Source organism: Eleutherodactylus coqui, chromosome 7 (assembly GCF_035609145.1).
Source record: "Eleutherodactylus coqui strain aEleCoq1 chromosome 7, aEleCoq1.hap1, whole genome shotgun sequence".
In the NCBI taxonomy this organism is placed as follows: Eukaryota; Metazoa; Chordata; class Amphibia; order Anura; family Eleutherodactylidae; genus Eleutherodactylus; species Eleutherodactylus coqui.
Genome location: NC_089843.1, coordinates 201,885,907 through 201,898,355, shown reverse-complemented (window position 1 = coordinate 201,898,355; position 12,449 = coordinate 201,885,907). Strand labels below are relative to the sequence as shown.

At 46.6% G+C, this 12,449-nt stretch overlaps 1 non-coding gene and 1 pseudogene across 1 annotated transcript; both read right to left on the bottom strand.

Moving 5' to 3' along the window:
* Window positions 1-3,774: 3,774 nt before the first annotated feature.
* On the bottom strand, window positions 3,775-3,964 carry LOC136573872 (U2 spliceosomal RNA). Its single transcript, XR_010786088.1, has one exon. It is a non-coding gene; the product is annotated as a U2 spliceosomal RNA (small nuclear RNA).
* An 8,125-nt stretch (window positions 3,965-12,089) lies between these two features.
* Window positions 12,090-12,270, bottom strand: LOC136574064 (U2 spliceosomal RNA; annotated as a pseudogene).
* Between the last annotated feature and the right edge of the window lie 179 nt (window positions 12,271-12,449).

Here is a 12,449-nt window from a genome sequence, read left to right as displayed (position 1 = left end):
AACACTGCCGCAGAAATAACAACCTTTGCCTTTTTTACACTCGCTTGTCTCATGATCAGTGCCCCCACATTTCTTGCATGTACTCGCACAGGAATCTTTTTGGTGACCGTATGTTGAACAAACCCTGCAGAAGTCGGGCATTCCCGCAAAGTACAGGTCGCCATTCACTTTGCCCAATTTAAAACGCGCGGGCGGTAAGATCACTCCCCCTGGCCAACTGGGGTCACTTACACACGTGGCCTGGAAACGCCACTTCGAGGTCCAAATACCAAACTCGTTCATAATTTTTCCCATACATCTGACGGATTTAAAATAACGTAGCAGAAAGCCCTCGACCTCTTTCACGTCAGTGTAAGGAGAATACATCTTAATCACCACGAGTTTGGTTATGTCAAGGACGTGCTCGACTAACAAGACTCCCTCCAGCTTCGGATCTTTTTTCTCCGGTATAGCAGCCACTAGGTCACGGAAAATGCCATTTTCTGTAAACGTCACGTCATAGATCCTACGCTTTGGGTAGTCTTGTATAGCCAGTATTTCTCGTTTTTGCACGTTAAAAACGCCTCTAAGCACGTCCTCGACCACATACCTCAGGCCACGTGTGTCCGCACTATCCAAAAAAGAGACACGTATCGTGTTCTTGATCCGCGCATAAGCCGGTATATCGCCTGGGCTTTCGCCCATTTTTAGAATGTGTTGTGGTCACAAAAACCGCTTCTGTGACCAACCAACAAACTAAGCGCCCTCCTCTGGCCCGGAGACCAGAAGAGGCAGGGGGATCGCGACTCGTTTACCCTGGGACTAATCCCTCTCCCTAATGGCAGCAGGCGGGTGAAGCCCACCGAGGTGGGCGATCCCGCCAGGCAAAGGAGAGGGGTACCCGAGTTACCTTCTGGCTAAGACTTCCTGTACAAAGTACACTTGATCTTAGCCAAAAGGCCGAGAAGCGATAACCCGAAATGGGTTTCACCTGTAGCCCGGCCCGCCCAACTCCACTTCCAAGGCTTGAGGCAACACGCTCAGCCAGCACTCTGGGCGCACCCACAATGCACCCAGGCAGCTGGGAGAGCTAGTAAAACTTTACATAGCCCCGCCCCACGCCTTCTCAACCGCGCCCTCCCCCCTCAGTCCTTCCTCTTGCACCGTGCTCACGCATCCTAGGCTTGCAGAGCCTGCTGCTGCTGCTGCTGCAGGACTCGTCACCTCCCTACCCAGGATGGTTAAGCCGGCGATGACACTAGAAGCAAGCACTAGTTTGTCTCTGAAGGTGCGTCGGCCGGTCGGTTGGAGGGATCTCTTCGGCCGGCCGCATTTCGAGTGGGGACGGATGGAAACTTTTTACCTGAAATGAGGGAAATTGGCTTCGGCCCCATAGGGCTTTATTGCCTTTCCCTGGGCCGGCATTAGTAGACCCTAGTAAGGAGAATAATAGAATGGCATGGTTATCCGAAGAACTTAAAAACATACAGCAGGCCTTTTTTTCCCGCCATACATACATAACTACAGATTTTATATTTTTTTTACATATATATATATATATATATATATATATATATATATATATCTCTATCACACACACACACAATCGTAAATCTATCTTTAATCTATATCTACAAAATCTATAATTCAGAAATAATCCATATCTATATTCTACGTAATTAATAAAGATAGATTAGATAGGATAGGATAGGATAGATAGACACATACATGCATACATACTGTATGCAAATGAGCCAGGTATTTGGAATGCTGATGATGTCACTCCCTTGTGATGTCATACATACATACTGTATGCAAATGAGCCAGGTGTTTGGAATGCTGATGATGTCACTCCCTTGTGATGTCATGAGCCAGGTGTATGGCAGGCTGATGTCACTCCATTGTGATGTCATCAATTTAGAAGCATAAATAGCGGGCTTGGCAGCGATTTCAGTCAGTCTCTGCTGCAGCTGGGAGACGGGAGATGGTCTTTATCTCTACCAAGAAGCTGCAGAACTACCGGCAACTGCAGAACTTCCGGCAACTGCAGAACTTCCGGCAACTGCAGAACTTCCGGCAACTGCTGAACTACCGGCAACTGCTGAACTACCGGCAACTGCTGAACTACCGGCAACTGCTGAACTACCGGCAACTGCATCATTTTTATTTTATTCAATATAGGTTTTATTGGTTTCATGGAGGGGGGGGAAACTTTTGCCTTATCTCAAAGCAATGTAAAAATAACTTTGACAATGAAACTTAATAAATAAATTTCGAGTTGAACTATATAATGTTTGTCTGTGATATTTTATAAGGTCTACAAACAGGGGAAGGGGGGGGGAGCGGTAAGGGAGGGTAGGTATCTATGACACGGGAGAAAGAGAAAATAAAACAAAAAGGGGGAGGGGGGGGGGCGCTCCGGGATTGCTGTTTCTCTTTACGATTGTGGTTTAAACGTGTTACTCACATGTCCCTGTCTGTAACCACCTAGTAAATAGGGGTGAGCTCCGGGCATCTATCCATATCGCCCAGGTGTGATACAATTTATCATAGCCTGACGGCTCATCTAGAAGCCTCATTCTCTCCCTACGCTCTATTTCGTGGATCAGTTATTTTTAGCGGAGTGCATTTTTAATGCAGCACACAAGGGGGAGACAGCGGCCTACCAAAATCGAGTTGGCTGCTGCTGTGGCTTTCTTTTTTTTTTAAAAAAAGGTAGGTTCCGTTCTTCCACGGTGAGGAATAGGCAGGGAGGTTCCGTTTTTGCCAGCTGGGGAATGCTTATAGGCAAGGCCTTATCCCTGCTGGTGCATGTAACGTCAGACCACGTTTCAGACATGCAGCAGCGGCAGCATTCATTCAGTCAGTGGCTCACAAACGAGCTCCGTGCAAGTTTACATTAAACAGACACATTTCTCTCTTTACTGTATTGACTGCGGTCTTTAGCGAGCGGTTGAACTGTTTCTGTGTCCATGCATTGAATAAAGCAATACATCCTTTTAAAGTAGACGGCCGTTCGTTGGAGTTCTTTGCTCCCCGGGTGTTGCTCCATCTGTAAGCGTTGGCCTGGATCCTCATGGACGGAATACTGCCCATCCCACGTGGAGCGTGTATCTCAGCCCGCATGGAGCGCTGCAGTCCAATGAGGTATTCCGTGCCGCATAGCAAGCCTCGGGCCTGTGTGATTGGGGGTCCACTGCTGTCTGTCCACTCTGAAGCACACATCCGGGGCCGGCCGCTTTTCGACTACCAGCGACTGCAGGTCACTCACACAGGCTGGTTGGAATGGCCTAGCATTATCCTGATCCGGAGGTGTAACTTGAAGCTGCGGGGCCCCAGTACAAAGTCTGGGACTGGGCCCTCAAACTATAAAGCTTCATTGATAGCATTGGTTTACAATGTGGGGAAGAGAGACTTTATGGGCCCCCTAGGGCTCCGGGCCCCAGGTGCGACCGCACCCCCTGCACATACACCCATGACCTGAATACGTGGAGCATACAGAGGCAGGCTGCCAGGATACGCTGTGCCTGCCCGATGTTTCCAACTTGGCTATTAGCGCAGCGGTAGGTACGAACTATAGAGTGCGGCTGGCATATGAACTGCTGTGTGTTGTTTTGCTTCCAGTTGTACCTGTGCTGTGCACAGTGGATACAATGTTGCGAGCTCCACGGCAGCAGACGGGCTGAGTGTCAGTCAAAGTGCTGGTTTGTTAGCAGCAGCAGAAGAAGCCACAGCTGCGCTGCACCTCTTGCTCGTCGGTTTTGTTTTTTCTGCTTTTGGAAACGGTTGTAGGAAAGGGGGTGCACCGGTCCTGGAGGTACTGCAATACCAGGTCAATGCGTGGAGTGGACAGAGCAAGCTCTTTTTCCAGCTCCCTGTTCTAAAAATCCATTTAATATATGGTCCCCAGATAGGGGACGTATCAGATATTAAACTGATAAGAACAGATTTTTTTTTTTTTAAGTTGACAAACCCCGAGGGGTATTTTTATTTTAACAACATATTTTCAGACATATTAAAATGCTCATATAGTACATTAAAAACACATTGTATAACATATTAAAACATACCATATAAAACATTCCAAAAATTGTCTACCTATATTACATGTTGTTAAAATTCACATTAAAAACCACATAAAAGGGCACTTGGTGGCACTATATGATGGAGCTCCATTCCCCGATCAGCCATTTTCTCGATAAAATAGGAAAGTTTTTCCTGTCCACAATGTAATATTCGTACAAATCATTAAGAGCAATGGATAAAATATCTTTAACCGATAAAACCTCGTGCTTAAAAACTAAAATATTTCTGGATTTCCACAGAGCTGCCTTCACCGAGTTGACCATCTTCCATGCCATAATTCTCTGAGTCCGTGTGGGGCATTCCAGACATCCATATAGTATTCCTTCCAGTGTTAGTTTCTTTAGTCCTGTTATTCTTTTAAGCAAGGGTAAAAACTTAGTCCATATCCTTTTGGTTAAAAAGCAAGTCCATATCAGATGCTGCGTTGTTTCCTCTTCTCCACATCCGGGTCTTGGGCATGCGGCGGTGTTGGTCAGTCCTCTACGATGCTGGAATGCCCGGCATGGAAGACAGTCGTGTATACAGCTCCAGGCCAGATCCTTCTGTGGGTTAAAAATATAGTTATTTATCATTTTCCATGTTTCTTTTGTTTTACTTTCATTAAAATTACTGACTTGGACATAAAAGCTACTTTCCTTAAAACTCTTTATCATTAGTTTGCTATTCATTAAAACCTGTGCACTTTTTCCAGTAAAATCGTATAAAACCACAATTTTCTCTAAAATCGTATAGTCTTTAGACAGATTAAAAGAATAAGGGGAGTTTAAAACCGTTTTGAACCATCCGTTCCGCCTCATAAAATAACCTGTGTTGTAGCGTAAAAAATAAGACCATGCGTGGTTTTTAAAAAGTGCGCCTAGGCACATGCTAAAATACTTTATATATAAAAAGGCTTTCAGATCGGGGAAGTCTTTACCACCCATTATTTTTGGCTTCATCACTATTTCTCTTTTTAGTTTTTCCATTTTGGAGCTCCAGAAGAAGGTAAAAACAGCTTTTACAATTTTGTTAAAAACTCTACCAGGAGGGGGGAACACTAGGCTTAAATACAATAAAATCGGTAAAATCACCATTTTTATGATTAAAACCCTCCCCTCCATGGTCAACCTTCTCATATTCCACATACATATTTTCTTGTTTATTTTTTGTGCCACCAAGTCCCAACTATTAAGACCTCTGTTTTCCTCGTTGAAGGAGACACCTAAAATTTGCACAGATTCAGACACAGGAATGGGGACATCTGATAATGGCAGGTCCCCGATATTTAAAATACTGCTTTTATTAAAATTTACCTTAAAACCCGAGGCGCAGCAATAAAACTCAATTTGTCTAGTTGCTCTCTGGATCGACAGGGTGTCCCTTCCAAGAATTGCCACATCGTCCATGTACCCCACTACTTTAGCCTCGATCCCCCCCCCGCCGGGCAGGGGGATCCCTCGGATCAGCTTGTCACGTCGGATTGTACATAAAAGAGGCTCTAGTGCGCATATAAAAAGTAGTGGGGACAAGGGACACCCCTGCTTCACCCCGGAGTTTAAAAGCACTTCCTGTGTCTTAAAACCATTTACTAAAATTTTGCTTGTGCAATTCTCGTAAAACGCTTTTAAAGACAATAAAAAACCTTCCGGTATACCCATTCTCTCTAAAACCTTAAAAAGATAAAAATGTGACACGCGGTCAAAGGCTTTCTCAAAGTCGATAGTTAAAATAGCCATTTGACCTCGTCTTGATTTTGTGTCACTAATAACATCTTTAATCAGGTTAAGATTCTCCCATATGCTCCTCCCGGGCACCCCACAGACCTGGTTGGGGTGTACAATTTTACTTGCTACGGTCTTGAGTCTGTTTGCGCATATTTTTGCCATTATTTTGTAGTCGCTGTTCAGAAGGGTGATCGGTCTCCAGTTCTTGATGTCCGTCTTGTCTCCTTTCTTGTATAAAAGAGACACGTCACCCTTCCTCCAGGACCCCGGGAGGGCTTTAGACATAAAAACCTCAGTAAAAAGGGAGAAAAGGTCATCCTTAAAAATACCAAAAAAGGTGACATAAAACTCTATGGGTATACCATCGGGCCCAGGCACCTTACCTGGTTTAAAACTCTTAATAGTCTCTAAAATCTCCTGTTCTGTGATATCCCTTAGTAAAATCTCACGAGAACCAGGATCTAAAACGTCAGTGATCTCCTTCAACGAGTCGTTCATAAAATCACTGTCAACAGGTTTAGTATTAAAAAGATCCGCATAAAACTCATACACTTTCTTTAAAATACCCTGTATGTCCTTGGTGCCACCGAGATCATCGAGGACTGTCCGCTTGTCTCTTATCTTCTTGAAGAAGTACCTGGAGCAGGTTTCATTTTCTTCCAGATGTTTCACTTTTGATCGAAATATAATTTCTTTTCCTCTCTGCTCCAGGCACCGGGCGATCTCTTTCTTCACCTCGATGATCTCGTGGTCCACCTCTATATCATGTTGCCGGAACTTATACAGGGTCTGCAGACGAGTATTCAAATTTGCATAAAATGTCCGTTTTTCTTTAGCTTTGGTGATCCCAACCTTGATAAAAAATGATTTAATTTTTAGCTTCATCTTCTCCCACCACTGGCTGGTGGGAGTGTTGGGATCTTTCACTCGTCTGCAGTTTCTATAAAAAGTGATAAAATCGGATAAAACCTGCGGATCTTCTAAAAGGGACACATTAAATTTCCAGGCATTCTTACCGGATTTTCTCTTTAAAACTGAATCAACTTTAAAATATAAAAGCTTATGGTCAGAAAACACGTTGGTAAAAGAATCACATCTAAAAGGCAGTACTTGATAAGAACAGAACATAAAATCAATCCTGGAGCTGCAGATCTTATTGCTCCAGGTGACGCCGGCTTCCTCTGTGGCATTGGGATTACATTTTTTATAAGCATCAGTAAGTTTCTGGTCTAAAATCACGTTATTTAGCATAGCAGAGGTCTTATCGTAGTTTCTACTTACTGAGCTGGAAAGCCGGCGTTCCCCCTTTAAAATGCAATTAAAATCCCCCGCTAAAATAAGAGGATCAGAATCACTAATAAAAAGGGGTAAAATCTCTAGCATTTCTGCACGTTCATTCTTATCTGCTGATCCGTAAAAGTTTAAAAACTGCCACTTTACTCCGTTAATAAAAGCTTTGACCAATAAAATTCTGCCTGGTAAAATTTCGTTAATAGTATCAATTAAAACGTTTCCTTTAAAAAGAATGGCGACCCCCGCCGATCTGGTCTCGTTAGAGCCGGACCAGACCGACGGTCCATGTACCCAGTCATCTTGGTATTTTTTATATTGGGCTCTATGCGGGATCCCGCACTCCTGCAGGAAGAAGACGGAGGCAGCGAATATAGTCAGATAGCTGAAGAGGGCGACCCTCCTCACGTGGTTCTCGATGCTCCTGACATTAAAAGTGAGTCCCGATAGAGCAGCCATTGGAGACTAGGAATATGTGTGGGTCTTCTTCTTAGAAGTCTCCGGGCAAGCCAAAGACCTCGCTGGCACTCTCACACCCCCCCGCGTCCGAATCTATCGTGAACGGGGACGCTGGAGAGGAACCTACCTCACTTAGTGGACCCCCAACGGTGCCCGAGAGAGGGATCTGTGTGAGGTCCCATATCGATTCAAATGCTTCCGGATTTCCCAAGGGGGCTAGCAGGCCAGCTCCCGTGTCCATCTCGTTCCCCTCTGCAGGGGTGGGTACTTGGCTCGTTCTTGACTCTGTAGTCTCGGAGGTGGCTCCCTGCGCCCCCTCCTGGCTGGGAGGGGGAGGGGCCTTCCGGGATGGCTCAGCAGGGGGTACTTCCTCCGGGCTCGCCATCCCTGTTGGGATTTCCGGCGTTCCCCCCTGCACCACCTCCGAATATAGCCTTCCGCCCGAGCCTTTCCTCCTTTTTGTTGTAGCTGCCGCCGTGCCCCCCGGGTCCTCCGCCTCGGGCACCGCTTGAGCGGGCATCGTGGGAGGGCCTGGACCGGCTTTCTCGGCTCTGCTACCTCCACCGGTTTCCCGGGAGGGAGAGCCTGTCCGCCGGTCACTCACCCTCCTCTTGATGCTCCGCTGCTCCATACCTGCCTTCTGAGGGGGTCCACCCGAAACCTCCATCTCTTCAGGTTCCTCTCCCTGGGGGGGCGCTTTTTGGTTCTCTGGCTGCCCTGGCTGCTCCTTCGGTCCGGGTCGCCCTTGCTGCTCCGCCTTCTGCGCTCTGTGGGGACAAGACGTGTAGAGGTGACCAACACCGCCGCAAAAATAGCACCCTTTTCCTTTCTTGCATTGACTTGTCTCATGGTCTGTGCCCCCACATTTTTTACATGTACTTGCGCAAGACTCTTTTTGGTGACCGTATTTCATACAAATCCTGCAGTAGTCAGGCATTCCCGCATAGTATAGGTCGCCATTCACTTTTCCTAATTTAAAACGCGCGGGCGGTAAGATCACTCCCCCGGGCCCGCTGGGGTCACTTACACACGTGGCTTGGAAACGCCATTTTGAGGTCCAGATACCAAACTCGTTCATAATCTTTCCCGTACATCTGACAGATTTGAAATAACGTAGCAGAAAGTCCTCGACCTCTTTCACATCAATGTAGGGAGAATACATCTTAATCACCACGAGTTTAGTGATGTCAAGGACGTGCTCGACTAGCAAGACACCCTCAAGCCTCGGATCTTTTTTTTCCGGAATCGCTGCCACCAAATCACGAAAAATGCCGTTTTCAGTAAAAGTCACGTCATAGATCCGACGCTTGGGGTAATCTTGTATTGCTAGTATTTCGCGTTTCTGCACGTTAAACGCCCCTTTAAGCACGTCCTCGACCACATACTTCAAGCCACGTGTGTCCGCACTGTCCAAGAAAGAGACACGTATCGTGTTCTTAATCCGCGCATAAGCCGGTATATCGTGTGGGCCCTCGCCCATTTTTTAAGAGGTGGTACAATCACAAAGCCGCTTTGTGATAGACAATAAATAAGCGCCCTCTCCTGGCCCGGAGACCAGAAGAGGCAGGGGGATCGCAACCCGTTTACCCTGGGACTAATCCCTCTCCCCGATAGCAGCAGGCGGGTGAAGCCCACCGGAGTGGGCGATCCCGCCAGGCAGAGGAGAGGGGTACCCGAGTTACCTTCTGACTAAGACCGCCTGTACCAGGTACACTTGATCTTAGCCAAAAGGCCGAGAAGCGATAACCCGAAATGGGTTTCACCTGTAGCCCGGCCCGCCCAACTCCACTTCCAAGGCTTGAGGCAACACGCTCAGCCAGCACTCTGGGCGCACCCACAATGCACCCAGGCAGCTGGGAGAGCTAGTAAAACTTTACATAGCCCCGCCCCACGCCTTCTCAACCGCGCCCTCCCCCCTCAGTCCTTCCTCTTGCACCGTGCTCACGCATCCTAGGCTTGCAGAGCCTGCTGCTGCTGCTGCTGCAGGACTCGTCACCTCCCTACCCAGGATGGTTAAGCCGGCGATGACACTAGAAGCAAGCACTAGTTTGTCTCTGAAGGTGCGTCGGCCGGTCGGTTGGAGGGATCTCTTCGGCCGGCCGCATTTCGAGTGGGGACGGATGGAAACTTTTTACCTGAAATGAGGGAAATTGGCTTCGGCCCCATAGGGCTTTATTGCCTTTCCCTGGGCCGGCATTAGTAGACCCTAGTAAGGAGAATAATAGAATGGCATGGTTATCCGAAGAACTTAAAAACATACAGCAGGCCTTTTTTTCCCGCCATACATACATAACTACAGATTTTATATTTTTTTTACATATATATATATATATATATATATATATATATATATATATATATATCTCTATCACACACACACACAATCGTAAATCTATCTTTAATCTATATCTACAAAATCTATAATTCAGAAATAATCCATATCTATATTCTACGTAATTAATAAAGATAGATTAGATAGGATAGGATAGGATAGATAGACACATACATGCATACATACTGTATGCAAATGAGCCAGGTATTTGGAATGCTGATGATGTCACTCCCTTGTGATGTCATACATACATACTGTATGCAAATGAGCCAGGTGTTTGGAATGCTGATGATGTCACTCCCTTGTGATGTCATGAGCCAGGTGTATGGCAGGCTGATGTCACTCCATTGTGATGTCATCAATTTAGAAGCATAAATAGCGGGCTTGGCAGCGATTTCAGTCAGTCTCTGCTGCAGCTGGGAGACGGGAGATGGTCTTTATCTCTACCAAGAAGCTGCAGAACTACCGGCAACTGCAGAACTTCCGGCAACTGCAGAACTTCCGGCAACTGCAGAACTTCCGGCAACTGCTGAACTACCGGCAACTGCTGAACTACCGGCAACTGCTGAACTACCGGCAACTGCTGAACTACCGGCAACTGCATCATTTTTATTTTATTCAATATAGGTTTTATTGGTTTCATGGAGGGGGGGGAAACTTTTGCCTTATCTCAAAGCAATGTAAAAATAACTTTGACAATGAAACTTAATAAATAAATTTCGAGTTGAACTATATAATGTTTGTCTGTGATATTTTATAAGGTCTACAAACAGGGGAAGGGGGGGGGAGCGGTAAGGGAGGGTAGGTATCTATGACACGGGAGAAAGAGAAAATAAAACAAAAAGGGGGAGGGGGGGGGCGCTCCGGGATTGCTGTTTCTCTTTACGATTGTGGTTTAAACGTGTTACTCACATGTCCCTGTCTGTAACCACCTAGTAAATAGGGGTGAGCTCCGGGCATCTATCCATATCGCCCAGGTGTGATACAATTTATCATAGCCTGACGGCTCATCTAGAAGCCTCATTCTCTCCCTACGCTCTATTTCGTGGATCAGTTATTTTTAGCGGAGTGCATTTTTAATGCAGCACACAAGGGGGAGACAGCGGCCTACCAAAATCGAGTTGGCTGCTGCTGTGGCTTTCTTTTTTTTTTAAAAAAAGGTAGGTTCCGTTCTTCCACGGTGAGGAATAGGCAGGGAGGTTCCGTTTTTGCCAGCTGGGGAATGCTTATAGGCAAGGCCTTATCCCTGCTGGTGCATGTAACGTCAGACCACGTTTCAGACATGCAGCAGCGGCAGCATTCATTCAGTCAGTGGCTCACAAACGAGCTCCGTGCAAGTTTACATTAAACAGACACATTTCTCTCTTTACTGTATTGACTGCGGTCTTTAGCGAGCGGTTGAACTGTTTCTGTGTCCATGCATTGAATAAAGCAATACATCCTTTTAAAGTAGACGGCCGTTCGTTGGAGTTCTTTGCTCCCCGGGTGTTGCTCCATCTGTAAGCGTTGGCCTGGATCCTCATGGACGGAATACTGCCCATCCCACGTGGAGCGTGTATCTCAGCCCGCATGGAGCGCTGCAGTCCAATGAGGTATTCCGTGCCGCATAGCAAGCCTCGGGCCTGTGTGATTGGGGGTCCACTGCTGTCTGTCCACTCTGAAGCACACATCCGGGGCCGGCCGCTTTTCGACTACCAGCGACTGCAGGTCACTCACACAGGCTGGTTGGAATGGCCTAGCATTATCCTGATCCGGAGGTGTAACTTGAAGCTGCGGGGCCCCAGTACAAAGTCTGGGACTGGGCCCTCAAACTATAAAGCTTCATTGATAGCATTGGTTTACAATGTGGGGAAGAGAGACTTTATGGGCCCCCTAGGGCTCCGGGCCCCAGGTGCGACCGCACCCCCTGCACATACACCCATGACCCGAATACGTGGAGCATACAGAGGCAGGCTGCCAGGATACGCTGTGCCTGCCCGATGTTTCCAACTTGGCTATTAGCGCAGCGGTAGGTACGAACTATAGAGTGCGGCTGGCATATGAACTGCTGTGTGTTGTTTTGCTTCCAGTTGTACCTGTGCTGTGCACAGTGGATACAATGTTGCGAGCTCCACGGCAGCAGACGGGCTGAGTGTCAGTCAAAGTGCTGGTTTGTTAGCAGCAGCAGAAGAAGCCACAGCTGCGCTGCACCTCTTGCTCGTCGGTTTTGTTTTTTCTGCTTTTGGAAACGGTTGTAGGAAAGGGGGTGCACCGGTCCTGGAGGTACTGCAATACCAGGTCAATGCGTGGAGTGGACAGAGCAAGCTCTTTTTCCAGCTCCCTGTTCTAAAAATCCATTTAATATATGGTCCCCAGATAGGGGACGTATCAGATATTAAACTGATAAGAACAGATTTTTTTTTTTTTAAGTTGACAAGCCCTCCATATGGGGGGCGTTTTTATTTGTCCAACACATATTTACATAGACGTTTTTGCAATTGTTAAAAACAGTACATTAAAACATATTAAGCAACACATTAAAACATACCATTTAAAACATTCGTCTACATAAAATACATGTTAAAAATACAGAACAAGATAATATCACATAAAAGGGCCCT